Source organism: Ambystoma mexicanum, chromosome 7q (assembly GCF_040938575.1).
Source record: "Ambystoma mexicanum isolate Mex_15411 chromosome 7q, UKY_AmexF1_1, whole genome shotgun sequence".
In the NCBI taxonomy this organism is placed as follows: domain Eukaryota; kingdom Metazoa; phylum Chordata; class Amphibia; order Caudata; family Ambystomatidae; genus Ambystoma; species Ambystoma mexicanum.
This window is the reverse complement of record NC_090941.1, coordinates 1,016,307,874-1,016,321,444: the sequence shown is the minus strand read 5'-3', so window position 1 is coordinate 1,016,321,444 and position 13,571 is coordinate 1,016,307,874. Positions and strand designations below refer to the sequence as shown.

The 13,571-nt window shown below is 49.1% G+C and overlaps 1 protein-coding gene across 11 annotated transcripts in view; it reads left to right on the top strand.

Moving 5' to 3' along the window:
- ARAP1 (ArfGAP with RhoGAP domain, ankyrin repeat and PH domain 1) overlaps nucleotides 1–13,319 on the top strand; it is a 2,533,956-nt gene extending 2,520,637 nt beyond the window's left edge. For 8 of the 11 annotated variants that reach the window (XM_069640262.1, XM_069640267.1, XM_069640266.1 and 5 more), the window contains one exon: nucleotides 12,062–12,198. The gene's annotated coding sequence lies outside the window, so the exon portion shown is untranslated. Of the gene's footprint in view, nucleotides 1–12,061 lie in introns of all 11 variants that reach the window. The other 3 variants (XM_069640265.1, XM_069640269.1, XM_069640271.1) reach the window with 1 other exon arrangement.
- Nucleotides 13,320–13,571: the final 252 nt, after the last annotated feature.

The following is a 13,571-nucleotide window of genomic DNA, read 5'->3' as shown; positions in this document are numbered from 1 at the left end:
TATTGCCTTCACGAGGACAAATCGCACTTGGAGAAGGACTGTGCGTTTTGTAAGAACATGTCGGAATGGACCATGAAGGATCGTCATGCTCGACTCACCAACTGGCTGGAGTGGAAGAGCCCAGCAGTGGGTGATAAGCAGATGAAATCTGAGCGGTCTTCTAAGACCTTTGAGGGCGCTCCGGCGACGGGGGCCCAACAAAAGGCAAAGCACCGTGAGCCCGCAGGCACCGGGAGTGCCGATCGGTCAGGCTCCTCGGCTGCCAGTCAGGGCACATTATCACCGACGCCATCAACCACAAGCCAACGCTCTGGCTCGGTGAAGAGGAAGTCGGAGAAACCGGGTAAGCTTCGGGAGAAGCCCCGGTCGATCCCGACAGAGACAGCCGAGGGGGAGCGAGGCAGCGAAGCTCCCCCCAAGGCGAAGGCCTCAGGCACGCCCAAGGTCGTGAAGGCCCTGATTCACCCGACTAAGGCCTCAGAGTCGTGGCAGCCCTGGCGAAACCTAAGGAGGCTTCCCCAGTGGAGACGACTGCAGGGGCTAGAGTTTCCCTGCCACCCCGGAGGGAATCATCTTTTTTGCCTATCGAGAAGACCCCCGTGAAACCCCAGCAGGAGAAAGAGGGGGGGCACGGTAGCCATAACGGACTCGGATACCACCTCTGAGGCTGAGTTGGTGAGCGTCCAAAGGATCCTGGACAAGAAGTTCGAGGAATCCAAGGCCCACGGGACGGATCCCGACGAGGCCGACGAGGAAAGCAACAGGGGAGCCGACGATGAAGATAGGGCAGCGGAGGTCCCCGCGCCCCAACCGTCGGTCCCATTGCAGCCGGTTCCCATACCACAGGACAATTCAGGAGCTATCTTGATGGCTATAAAGGCCCTGTGCACGGAGATAAGGACAAGTATGGTTACCCCCCACCGAAAACCCAGCGGAACCTGGTCTGTCGGGGAGCCCTCCTCGCAAGCGGAGACAAGTCCATCCTCCTCCCCCCTTCCAGCTCCCACCTCCATCCCCTCCTCCGAGGGATGAGACGGGAACGGAGACAGCGACGACGGGGACGGACGACGACGGTGGTGATGACGGAATGGACCTCCCTTCACCACCTCTTCGGGCCCCCACCCCCTTGACGAAATTGGCTCCTTCCACGCCATGATCGCCAGGGCATCTGAGCTCTTCCAGCTCTGCCCCGAAGAACAGAAGAAGGAAGGTTTCCTCTACCAGTGGCGGGAGGCCAAGCGGAAGACTGTCCTCTCAGTCCTGTTACTGGACGACATCTGGGACGAGGGGCTGCAGCTCCTGACGACACTGTCCACGGCCCCTGCTAAGAGAGACCGGTACGAGAAGACCTCGTACCGGGTCCCTGACTCCGCCCCTATGTGCCTCAGGGCACAGCCGTCCCTATTCAGTGGTCTCCACGGCGGCCAAGAAGAAAGCGGCGCCGGACGGCGAGGGGAAGAAGCTGGACACCATGGGACGACGGGTCATCTCGTCGGCGGCGATGACGATTAAAGCGGCCAACGCCCTCGCGATCGTGGCACGCTACGACAGGGAGCTGTGGTTCAAGATCGCTCCCTTGCTGGACTTCCTCCCTGACAACAAGAGGGCTGAGGCCCTGGAAATCCTACAGGAAGGAGAAGTGGCGTCAGACCACACCATTATGTTGGCCACGGACATCGCCGACACTGGCTTTCGTCAGATGGGCAACAGAGTTTGCCTTCGCAGGCGTAGGTGGCTTAAGGCCACAGACTTCCGCAAGGACGTGCAGACCAGGGTTCTGGACATGCACTTCGACGGGAACAACCTGTTCGGCAAGACAGTGTACGAGTCACTGCAGGCCATCAAGGCGGACACCGAGACGGCTCGGGTCTTGGGTGTTCTTCAACAATGACAGCCGTCCTTTCGTAACTCCCGAGGCAAGCATGGTGCCTCCAAAGGATTGAGCGGCGGTTCCTCGTCGTACCACCAAGCGGCCCGCTCCTCGTCGCAGGAGGCCTACAGAGGACGCAGCAAGACAGGAGGATCCCGTCATCGTCACTAAGGAGGCCAAGGCTGCAAGGCCGCGACGAAGCAGGATTGAACCGGCCGTAGCGTCGGGCCCCCACCTGAGCAGCCCGGTGGGAGGCCGGCTGGCGAAATTCGTCAGCGTGTGGGAGTCCATCTCCACCAACCATTCGGTGCTGGAAGCCCTGGCCCGCGGACACACTCTGGAATTTCTAAAGAAGTGTCCCCGTATTCCACCCGAGGCCACAAAGGAAAACCACGTCCCTCAACTGCTGCTAGAGGTACGGGCGATGCTAAGAAAGGGAGCCATCGAGCTCGTCCCAAAGAGGCTCTGGGGCTCCAGAGTGTACTCGCGATACTTCCTCGTCCGGAAGAAGATCGGAGGTTGGCGAGCCATCCTGGACCTTTGTCATCTAAACAAGTATATCAAGTCCCAGAAGTTCTGAATGATCACCCTCTAGCACGTGCTGGGACAGCTGGAGGAGGGCGACTTCCTATCGTCACTGGACTTGGAGGATGCCTACTTTCACATCCCCATTCTGAAAGGACATCGAAAATTCCTGCGATATGTGGTCCAAGGGCGACACTATCAGTTCAAGGCCCTTCCCTTCGGATTGAAGTCGGCACCCGGGGTGTTCACCAAGTGCCTCGCACCAGTGGCGGCGCGGCTGCGCCTGCAGGGGATCCACGTCTACCCCTACCTGGACGATTGGCTCATCCGAGCAAAGTCAAGAAAACTCGCCGTAGATCACACAGCGAAGACCGTCCAACTGCTCACAGATCTGGGATTCTCGGTCAACTTCGTGAAATCCCACTTGGTACCGTTGCAAGTCGCCCTGTTCCTGGGAGCCAGGCTCGACACAGTGGCGCGATTGGCTTCTCCGTCGGAGGAAAGAACGAAAGCCATCCTGGGCATGGACGAGGCCAGGGTGGGGTCCATCAAGTCCCTGCTCAGCATGAAGTCCTCGTGCATGTACCTCGTGCGCCTGTGCAGACTGCAGATGCGACCACTACAGGAGTTCCTCGATGCCCGTTGGATGCAGGCGGCGGGCAGCTTCGAAGACAGGATCTCACTCAACGAGACTTTCCGCCAAGCGATCCGATGGTGGAGCACCCGCGTGCATCTGGTGGCGGGCATGAACTTCCAGACCCCGGCACATCCAGAAACGGTGACGACGGACGCCTCCCTGGAGGGATGGGGAGCACACACCAGGGATCTCCACGCAAGAGGCCTTTGGTTCCCAGAGGAGAGGTCACTACACATCAATTTCCTGGAGCTCCGAGCCGTGTTCTGGGCCCTCAGGTCGTTCCTTCTGTCCCTCAAGGGCAAGGTGGTAAGAGTCTTCTACATCCGGAAGCAGGGAGGCACCAGATACCCAGCCCTATCCAAGGAAGCCCAGGATCTGTGGCACTGGGCCGTTGCCCAAGGGATGTTTCTTGTACCGTTCCATCTGGCAGGAATAAAGAACACCATTGCCGACTCACTCAGCAGGGAGCTGCGCTCGTGCCACGAGTGGGAGCTGCAGCAGGATCAAGTGGATCTCCTATTTCGACGATGGGGCAATCCCCAGATTGACCTATTCGCGACAGCGACGAACGCCAAGTGTCGGAGGTTCTCCAGCATGTTTCCCCAGCCGGTGAACATGGGCGATGCCTTCTCATTCCCCTGGGACGGCCTTTTTGTGTATGCGTTTCCAACGTTGCCGTTGCTGCTACGACTCATCAGTCAACTCAGATGGTCCCGGTGCAGAAGGATCCTCATCGCACTGGCGTGGCTGAGGCAGATCTGGTCAGTGAAGGAGGCGCCATCCTCCATCACAACCCGGGGTCGCTGAACTTGCAGGCCTCACTCCTGCAGCACTAGAGTTCAGAGGGTATGATATCCCGGCAGACTGCAGGGAGGTGCTTGCAAAGGCCAGGGCGTCCTAGACTCTCAAGTGCTATGGACACAAATGGAAGAGGTTCTCTGTCTGGTGCTGTGCACAGAAGATTAACCCTTTGTGGATTACGGCCCCTCAAGTGCTGCCTTACTTGCTATCGCTGGCCAAGGCAGGGCTGGCGCATGCCTCCATCAAGATCCATCTGGTGGCTATCTCCCGCTACACCAGGACTCCGGGGCACTCGTCGCTATGGTCCCATCGCATGGTGAAGGAGTTCATGAAAGGATTGTTCCGATCATTCCCGCCGGTGAAGGCCCCGGCCCCGGCGTGGGAGCTCAATGTGGTGCTGACCAGGCTCATGGGGCCGCCATTCGAGTCTCTGCATTCGGCACCGTTGAAGTACCTGTCGTGTAAGACAGCGTTTCTTGTGGCCATCACCTCCGCATGACAAGTGGGAGAGATCCAGGCCCTCTCCTGTAAACCTCCATACCTGACTTTCCACGAGACGAGGGTGGTGCTGAGGACGCACCCCTCCTTCATGCCCAAGGTGCCGTCGGACTTCCATCTCAACGAGCCCTTGGTGTTACCTGTTTTTTTCCCGTCACCTTCGTCGCCGGCTGAGAGGACTTTGCACTCGCTGGATGTAGCTAGAGCGCGGAAGTTCTACGTAGACCGCACGAAGAGCCTTTGGAAGACATCACAACTGTTTGTGAACTTTGGACCAAGGGAAGGCCCTCTCAAAGGCTTCCATTTCCAGATGGCTCTCCAGCTGCATCATGCACCGTCACCGGTTGGCAAACCGACCGTTGCCCGGCCATCCGAGAGCCCATTCGACCAGAGCGATCGCTGCTACCACAGCGTTCTTGTCTGGTGTGCCCCTGCTAGACATCTGCAGGGCTGCTACGTGGAGGTCGATGCACACCTTCACGAGATTCTACTGCGTCGACCGGGATTCCAGGGAAGAGTCCAGGGTCGGCCAGGCAGTGCTGCGCAACCTGTTCGTCTGTAGGTGGGCCTGGTGAGGAGGTAAGAGTTGCTTAATGTTGAGTTGATGAAATGCTTAATGTTGAGCCTTGCCACCTCCTGTGGTTGTGCATGTGTGTACTGCTATGTATTCTTATATTAATGAGCATGTGAATCCATGCCAGACCCCATGCTGGAGAAGGAACAAGTTACTTACCTGTAACTGTTGTTCTCCAGCATGGGTCTGGCATGGATTCACATGCAAACCCTCCCTCCTACCCCTCTGCGGCTCTTCTCTTGGTCCTACTGCCACTTTACGTGCTACCAAATCTGAAGATGGCTGTCAGATGAGGGGCTTAGGTAGAGGGCAGTCATTGGCTGGGGGTAGTATGACCCAGAGACCAGTGATTGGTTACTAGTAGAAAGACAGTTCAGAAACAAAACTGAAACTGATTTTTCTCTTTACCGAGGATTCCCAGCCTGACGAGGGGGAATATTCATGAGCATGTGAATCCATGCCAGACCCATGCTGGAGAACAACAGTTACAGGTAAGTAACTTGTTCCTTATACAGGGTAGAATGAGGAAATCAGCTTTGCAAGGGCGAGGGTAGCTGTGATGGTCCACCTGGTTGGGTGAACAGGGGGCAGAGTCGGCAGTACAAATATAGGCTCTGGAGGGGGCGCAGGTAATTCACACATTGCCATTAAATAGTGGTTTAACATAAGGTAGAGGTTCATGGGGGATTGTCCTCAGAGGGATGGAACATAGTAAAAACAAGTGCTTTCCAAGACTCATAGGTTCCTGTCTGGAATTCCTCCAGGTCTTGTAATTACCCAGCCCACGCCCTTGTCTCGGCTTCGTAGCAGCCTAAATCTTGCATTCTGGGAGACTTTCTTGTGAAAATGGAGTACAAATTCCCACTTGTGATCAGTAATCATGGCACCTATGGCAGATTCCCATGTTGTCTTCAAATTCAGGTGTTGGGCTTTCAACCTGCTTAGTAAGCAGCTGTATAGTCTAGTTACAGGTTCCCAACAATCTTCGAGCATGTACATTAGGTCCAGCAGCTCTGTCTCCTCAGGTTCAGCCTGACACCCCTGCCATCTACCATTCGCAGTTCCTTTAACTTTAATGTAGTCCAGGAATTGTCCCTTAGGCAGCCCCGTTTGTCGGGTTAGGTTATTTAAGTCTCTAAATGTCCCATCCTCAAACAGGTCGCCCCATGTAGAGATGACCCATAACTCCAACTGCTGTATAGCTGCCAGATCTTCCCTGGTTAAGTCTCTAAATGTCCCATCCTCAAACAGGTCGCCCCATGTAGAGATGACCCATAACTCCAACTGCTGTATAGCTGCCAGATCTTCCCTGGTTTTACAGACATCCGACATTGTGGGAACATTAGATGAGTAGGGGTGGCACACATGGAGTAGTTTCAATGCCCGGGACCAGATTTTTCGACCAAGAACCACAATAAGTGGAAGGGCATTCATGCACCCGGACGGGAGCCATGGGATCTCTTTAAGGCGACCAGGTGAGACCAGATGTCGGAGCAATATTGACGCAGAGGTGGGGTAGTCAGAAAGCTATTTTGAGACAGAACCTAGTAGAGTTTCAATCGGTGCAGTTGTGTACCTCCTTCACTATATGGCAGGCATAACACCTGCAGGGAGAGTGTGATGGTTTGGGTCCCAGAGAAAGTCTCTGATTTGCTTGTCTTGAAAACGAAAGAACTAAGCCCCAATATAGTAGTATTGTTTTAATAATGGTATGACAGGCGTATCACGCTTAGGCCCTTAAATCCTTAATTGTTCCAGTTACAAGAGGTTATAATCATAGAAGGATGTATTCAACACAAGGAGAGTTGCAAAAGCATCAGTGTCTTTATTCCAAAAGATGTCAGCCGACGCGTGTTTCGACATGCCTCATTTTCAAGGCAAAAGTCCAATATTTAAGACCCGAGTTGGCTTGGATTGGGCTAAATCTGTGGGTTAATCCCGTTGGAGCCAGCACGAGTGGAAGTTCCAAAGAATTACCAGTTCATGTCTGTGTGAAAATGTTCTTAGGGTAGTATGCGTGTAAATACACTCAAATGAAGGTCTTAGTCAGATTGGAAAGGAGTTGTTTCAAAATTGCGGTGATCCGATCGTATACATAGTTCAGCTGGGCTCGATCCCTCTTACGCGTTTGAAAATCCCACGATCGGGAGGATTAATCATCTGGCAACATCTGATATTTGAGAGATTCTCTCCCCATACAGTTTGCATCAATATTAACGATGTGTGTTTTTCTTCTTCTTTTTTCTACTATTTTAGTCTACCTACCTTTCTTTCCCTCCCACTTTTTTAGATTTCATGGTGGCTGATCGGCGAAGTCTTGAGAGCCAGACACACTCACCATAGCATCATTTATTGTGACATGTTCTTTTTTGTTTTTATTTCCTTTCTCTCAGGGGTCCTGCTCTTACATATCTGACTTTTTGCTCCTGAGGAAGGCAGCCACTTTGACCAACACACCGAAACGTAGTCCACCACGCCTTTTTGAATTTCCAACTAGGTGTGAGTGATATGCCTGTTTATATCTAGACAGGCAGGATACGTAGACCCTTAGTAGAGTTGTAAGAATAGTGAGAGATTGTTCGCACATGAAATGAATAGTCCCACAGAAGCAATTGGACATTAATACTGCTGTGGGATCATCTTGGCTCTTTAACTGAAGAAGAGTCAAAATACCAGTGGAACATTGGTCTCAAATGAATGAACTACCACGTTGATGGAATTTGATGCTACTCTTGGGAATAAATAGACCTGCAGAAGCTAGTGGGAAGCAATCCCTATGTGTGAATATTTTGACTCATAGGAAGTCTTCATGTTCATTGCTGCCTCTCTTTGTTTCTTTTTCTTCACTTTCTTTTTGATACCAACTATTATTGTTAAACTTTGTACAATCATGATGTTTTTTATGATGTTTTTTATGAAATATTTGTAAATTTGAGTTTGGGAAAAATATGTTATTTTTTTGCAATAAATTGTGAAATTATTTTTCTATTATCAGGTTCTATGTCCAATGAATTTGATAAAATGGCAAGAATGGTCAATTCAAATGTATGTTTGTAGTTAACTTGTATGTGATATTGCGTAGAGCAAATAGCCTAGGTTGGGACATTACCTGAGACAGTGACTAGAGCATCCAGTCAGCAGTGATCCCTTTTCTTTATCTTTTCTTCTTTGGAGCGAGTGAGGTTGCAGCAAATTATTACACTGTATAACCTATAGACCACTTTCCTGTGGGGACAGTTTTTGTTGTTTTTGCACTTATAAGGAATGTCCTTCTTCAGGAGTTCCTCTGTTAGTGGTGTCATGTTCCTCCTTTTCACTGAAGTGGCTTGGGTTACATCTTGGAAGATCTGGATTGATATGTATCTAGTTGTCGGATTTTGAGGAGTGAAACACAAGGACTCCCAAATGAGAAATATGTGGTAAAATTCTGAAGATGGCCACCAGCGGTGGAGCTTAGGAGGACGAGTGTCTATGGCTGGGGCAGTATGACCCAAAGTGACACTGATAGGCTATAGAAGCGACAAGCAGTTTTTAGCTTAAAGCTAAACTGTTTTAATTTAAGTAGGATTCCCAGCTTGGCTATTGGGAATATTCATGAGCATGTGAATCCATGCAAGACATGCTGAAGAACAAGAGTTACAGGTAAGTAACCTGTTCGTTCCTTGCTTTTCCCAGTATGTCCTCCTTAGTCTTGTAGTCATGTAGTTTAGCTACAATATCTGGAGGTTGGGTGCTCTTTCTCTACTCTGACAAGTCCAATTCTGCAGACTCTGTCTACCTTGATCTCTGAGCTTGGGATGTTTGTGAGCACTGCCGTGAAAAGATGAAGAATGCAAGCCTCAGCATCTTCACCCTCTTATAGAAATCGAATACAAAGGTTGTCCCTTCTTGCTCTGTTTTCAAGGCCATCACATTTGAGTTGAAGGGCCCTGGTGGTCTACGTTAGTGCTTCGCGGTCTTCCATCGCCTTGGGAAGTTTAGTTTCTAGACGGGTAATAGTTTTCACATTTTGGTCTACATGTTCCCCCAAACTTTCTTGCTCTCTTCTATGGCCGCTGACAAGTCCCTTCGTAAGGTTGCCATTTCAGAGTCTACCATTTCTTTAAGGTTTGCAGGGAGTGCACCAGAAAGTATGTGGTAAGCGGGGTGTTGCTGGCTGAGGTATCTTCCATATTGCCTTTCTCCCCTGTGCACTTGTCTAGATTTTGTGGTTGCCTTGAGGGGGTCAAGAAGACTTGAATATTGAGATCTTTTGTTTTGCGGGCAGATTTGGACATTGTTATTGCTCTCTATCGCTCAGATCTCTGAAATCATTTGTACAGTAAAAGTACAGCTTTCTCAGATTTCTCTCACCTCCCGTGCCTGTCGCTACCACCTTTTCAATGTTCGTAAAAAACCCATCCTCCCTCACCTTTCATGCCACCAAACTCTTAATCTCTTCCTTCATCTTCTCTCGTCTTTTCTACTGCTCTTCTCTCCTCTTTGGCCTTCCTGCCTCTCATCTTGCTCCTCTCAAATCCCTCTATCACTCTGGTATCCGCACCCTTTGTCTCCTCTCTCCTCATGATTCCATTTCTTCCTCGCTCTTTGTTCTTGGCTGACTTCCCTTCCACTCACAACTTAAATTTTACTTCCTTTGTCTCATCTTTAAATCTCTTTATGATCTCGCCCCTCCCTACCTTCCTCTCTCCTCTCATTCTACCCTCCCTCTCGCCCCCTCCGATCTGCTGATCTCTTCCTACTCACTGTCCCCCACCTCCCTGTGCCCCTTCTCGTTTCCGATCATTTCAGCTTCTTGCCCCCCTACACTGGAATTCTCTACCTCTCCCCATCCGCTCCATTTCCTCATACCCCTCCTCCGTTCTTCCTTGAAATCTCATCTTCTTCATTCCCCATCCTGTTAACCTCACTACTTCCCTCTTACTCTTACTCTGTTCTGCTTCTCAGTTATAGACCTAGGAGAATTGAATTTGAAGGTTTGTCTCATGTTTATATTTATTCTTCCAATGTTTCTATGTGATCTTGTTGTTACTATGTAAAGCGCTTTGTATTAAAGCGCTCTATACATTTAATAAATACAAATAAATACAAATACAAAAGTTGATGGCCACCCTCTGACTGCAATGAGGGGTTGGGTAAGCAGCTGTTATTTAGGCATTCTTAGGAGGTTGCTCCCAGCCCGACTATCTCTAGCTCCCGGTTGAACTGTTGATAAACTAGCGGGTAGCAGGGAATTCTCTAGGTCTCAACCTCCCGCGGGAGGCCCATCAGTGATCATGTGCCCCTGCTTCTTACCCACTGTGTCAGATTTACCAGCACGACCCCCGCCAGCATGCTGCACAGTCCATGAGTGTTTTCATACGCGCAGCGGGGACCACTTTAATGGTGGTGGTCTTGCACCATTCTCCTCTCTTACATACTTAGTTGGGGTTACACGGTGTGTCTGCCGCAGCAAGCCCCGCTCCAGTACTGTAGTTCGCCCTCCATCTTCATGCTCCAAGCTGTAGGCTTAGGCTGTAGCCCACTTGTACGGGGAGCAACCTCTCTATAGCGGGAAGAGCTCACAGCATCTGGAAGGGATAAGTGCGTCAAAGATTCTTCGCCACTCCACAGTCAGCAGGCCACACATTATTGCAAACCCCACTGCGGGATGTGGCGCAGTGCCATGTTGGGTTCTTCTGTCTGGGAAACGCTGCACCTAATGAGCACTCCGGGGAGTGTGACCAGTGTCCTGCTGCCCCTGATTTACTCCTCAGTTGTTCTGAGAGTCTATCTCTTGGCCATGGTGCAGCGGGGAGTCAGCTGTTGGGCTGCAGTCGGTGCCGGTCATCGGGGTTAGTAGTGGGATGCACAGGAGTGTCTTCTCACGCTTCCATCTTGGCCACACCCCCTGATGACTACTTCTGACTTACAGAAGGGTGGTCCTGCTGTAGACATTTGTCCGGCGGCAATGTGGGATTTCTTGCACATGTTTGCCAAGCACTGTTGCCCTAGTTCCTTATCTGTTCAGGATGCCAGCTTTGGTCGTTTGGTGCCCAAGGGGTTCCTGGTGTTAGGTGGTGGTTCTCGCTGTCCTCACTCCACCAGGTCCTATGCTGCTTTGGGAGTTAATCAAAGTTGAGGAATCTGTGTGAGAAAGAAATGCATTAGAAGAACAAATTATTTACCTTTGGTAATGATCTTTGTTATGGATTAATTCTTACTCCCACATATTCCTTGCTGCCCTCCCAACTTGCTCCTTTTGCAGATTACTTTTCCTCAATTGTGTTCTGTCTTTTCTTAGCTGCGGAGCATGGGGTAAAAGGGGTGGGGTGCGCTTGGGGACAGGGGGGTGCAAGCTTCATATATACTACCCTTATCACCATGTCCGGAGTGATGCGATTAAATGACTCCGAAAATAGCCAGTGTGTAGTCCCTCTGTACCACATTCAAGCTGACCAAAATTCGGAAGAGCAGGTGGCACTGTAGGATATGTCTGAGATGAGGAATCTGTAGGACAAAGGTCTAATCCATTAGAAACAATGTTACTTAAGGTGAGTAATTGGTTACCCACTGTGTCAGATCTACCAGCACGACCCCTGCCAGCATGCTGCAGAGTCCATGAGTATTTGCATACGCACAGCGAAGCGGGGACCACTTTAATGGTGGTGCTCTTGCGCCATTCTCCTCTTTCATTTCATTGAACCGCAATGATTGCTAGAACTCAGACTCTTAGTATCTGCTTTTGGGTGACTTGATGAGTACTATAGACAGAATATCATACATTCATGAGAGGAGTGCTAGTTAAACACAATGAAACCTGTCATGGTAAAATGGCTTCTCATTATTGGGACTTCGTGAGATTTCACGCAGATGGACAGAAAAGCGATGTCTATCTTGGAGATCATATGAAATCAGGGTCGGAGGATGAAACCAGTCACTGTTTGCTTGGGTCAGAACAAGTATCAAGACTTATTGGTATTGGTAGATTAGTAGTTGGATGCTAAGATTTCAATTTGTATGTTTTCGTTCATTCCCATGCTGCTTGTTTTAACTGCTGTTTTTTTCTGATTCAATTGTGGTAGTTTCCTGCTATGTTAAGGTGGTTCATTGAAATTACTGTATTTGATATTACGCCTGTCTCCAGGTGCTAATCAGTTTCTGTTCTTGTTACCAGATTGGTTGTGAATAGAAGAAGTCTATTGTAGCAAGGCCTTTATGGAGACTGGAGAAGAGGTCTGTTGGAGCAAAGTCAAAATGGAGACTGGGATGCCTTTGCATTTTGCAGTCGCAGTGAATTGCATAGGACATGATGACACACGGGCCTGTGGATCAGGATCGTCCCTAACGTAACAAAGAAAACAAGATTAATACTCTATTTAACGAGGATGATAGGAGACAATGGAACAACACTGACTCTTTTTTTTATTAAACAGACAGCAACCAATCATGAAACCATGGAGCTTACCAGTGTTGTGTGCCATACATTTCTTGTCATCTTTGTGACAATGTCCCTCAGTGATTATCAAACCTTTATCATACTTTGGAGTTAAAACTGGAATTCAACTTGGATTTATCAGAAGAAGGAGTCAGAATGTCATCACAGATCTGATGGTTCTTCAAATTGCACTAATGCACACATGTTTGTCAGACTTCGCAAGTACTTAAACAGAGTATTGTATATTCAGCAAGGCAATCACTGTGTACATAAGCATGCTTCTACCATGGATGGATAGCGAGAATATAGGAGCAAGGAGAACAGAACATTAATTTTCTGTCGCATTGAACAGAAGTTCCATTTGTATCTAATATCTCACTGCTGTTTGTTAGAGCAGTGTAGGTGAAAAGACCGTACAAACGAAGAAGATGTTACCCATATTGCTCGATGTCCTATCTATATAGTCATAGTGGAGTTTTATATTCGTAAAAAGTGCCTAAAGCCCACTGTACAATATTTTATTTTTAAGGTTTTATTTCCTCATCCATTCTGCTGTTATTTTTGCCACGTCTGTCTGCATATCCTATAATCTACGATATTGGTCATAAAAAACAGCAAAAACACAGAGGGTGAGAAGCACATACGGTAGCGCTTCTTGTGGAAATCTAAGGTTGATTGGTGAGGTTCGTTACTGCCGTCAACTCTTTGAAAGGAGTCTTTTCACTGTGATTGAATGGATTTGAGAAGAACTGGCCCAGGAACAAAGACATTGGGACACTTTGTGTTAGGCTTCTTTGTGGGCCAGAATATGTGATCAACATCCCTTGTGGTACAATTCATTTTCAGAGGCTCTCTATTCAACTGTACATTACTGTAAATTAATTGGACATTCATGATTTGTATCATCATGTACAGATGTTTCAAGTGGTGAAAAGTAGAAAAAGGTTTCACCAACATACGTACCATGACATTCATTAAACATTTAGTGTTGTCTTAATTTGACATGATCATGTATTTTCATAGCACAAAAGCCTGATGATATCCACGGATTTCGTTTCGTAACATGATGTAAGAGGTTGTAGCTTTGTTTGGATCCTAAAACAACAATGATTTTTTTATTTGCTTCTGCTATGCTTTGATCTGTTGTGGCATTTTACTCATTGCCAGGCGTTTCAGCCAATGAGAAGAGTTATTGCCAAGCACTGTCTCAAGATAATAAAGTGTACTAAGAGGGTATACTGAAGGCCTG